Source organism: Thermobia domestica, chromosome 8 (assembly GCF_964235325.1).
Source record: "Thermobia domestica chromosome 8, izTheDome1.hap1.1, whole genome shotgun sequence".
NCBI classification, from domain to species: Eukaryota; Metazoa; Arthropoda; class Insecta; order Zygentoma; family Lepismatidae; genus Thermobia; species Thermobia domestica.
Window position 1 is genome coordinate 153732202 of NC_137461.1, and position 1842 is coordinate 153734043.

The window sequence follows — 1842 nt, forward strand, 5'->3', positions numbered from 1 at the left end:
TCTCCAAATTCCCTTGTAACTGTGTTGACATTTGAAGAAAGGTAGCCCATATTTAAGTATTTTGCTTCTAATTTAATTATTTTATTTTTTGCTAAACAAAAATATTGAAAATAAATATGTATTGTTTCTTTCTATTGAAATCTTCAAACATTCCGAATATATACAGTAAACTTCGTATTTTCAATAAAACATCATTAACAAGATATACCATATACGATATTTTTTGCACATAGTGGTATCTACGAGTAAAAACGAAATACAAGTACTTAACTATCTCAATACTTGGACAGAATTTTGTTGTAGGAACAAACCGTTTGTTATTACTTTAACTGCTGCCACTCTCAGGCCTACTGCTGCTTCTGGTTACTTGTTGCTGTCTTGAGAAGTCGATCTTTACCAATTACAAAAGGAACTTAGACCTTCTCTTGCCAGGTACATTAGTACCTGTCTGCAGCCTGTTGTGAGGTTTCCTCTTATTTTTAAGTCCCTATATAATAATATGAAACTAAGTTTCAAATAACAATAATAATAATAATAATAATTACTAATTTTACCAATAAAACTGAAAGTTGGGATGTTTTGAACTCTCCACTGAGACACGTTGGGACACGGAACATTTCTCCAAAATCGAGATTCTCCTGAAAAAATTGGGGCGGGTGGTAACTCTACCTAGATCGAGATAGTATGAATTCTGTAGATTCTGCATATACTGTTCTTGTGATTCTCGTAATTGATTCCTTGGAAAAATCAAATAGAGTGTGATAAATAGATATTCTATGAAAGAGAACCAAAAATGGAGACAGAATTTCAAGATTAACGAAACGATTGAAAGAAACATTATTTCTGAATATCAATATCTTCATTATTATAATACATTATAAGTTGATGCTTTCCCTTTTACTTCTACAAACAGGTGCTATATGTATCACCCTACCCATTATATTTATTTCCTTTAGCTGGGTTTCTGTTTCATGCTTTACGTCCTCCTCAAAAACGTATCATAAGGGTCAGGTAACGTCTGTAACATCAACAAACCATTACATATGATACACAGCGGCGTACACAGACGAAGAGCTGATGAGGTTTAAGCCATTCTCAATTTTTCTTTGAAAAATCAAGATTTTCAAGTGAAAGGAGAAAAGGTGAATAAAACCCAGAAAAATAAGTAGTTTAAAAAATAGTCTTGCCCAAAAGGAAATGAATAAAAATTTCCTATCGAATTACATACATTAAGTATAGAAACGCAAAATGCAAGTAAACATATGCTCAAATTGGTCTTTTAGTTCGCTCTTTCTGCTCGTCTCAAACATTTAACTTCTAAAGGTAGAAATAAAACAGAATTCAAGGAAACGAGAGTTTCTTTTGAAGTTGTGCCTGTTATTGTGGAGACAAGTGAAAAGAAAAAGCTTTTGTTTCAATCAGTAAAAAGAAGGAGATCTGTAAATTAAGAAAAGGCCAGTAAAAACAAGTACCTGATAAAGTACCTGATCAAGTTAAACTGTATACCATGTACTTTACAATTCCAGTCTCCTCCGAAAAATAATCCTGCATACACCAGTGAGGGTACATAAAAATCAATTACAAGTAATGTGTTAATCGGTAAGTAATGCTTAATGTCGCGTGACCAAATAGTTAACGTCCTTGTCTTTGTAGCAGCAGACATGTGTTCAACTTTCACTGCACGTGAAATTATTTGAGATACATACAAAACATGGATCAAAATAGGACATAGAAAATCAAATGAAATACTAAATGTGTATAGATTTATGTATATTTTATTGATCTTTAAAATATATTAAAATAAACATGAATAAAATATACTTTTAATACAGAAGTAAGTTA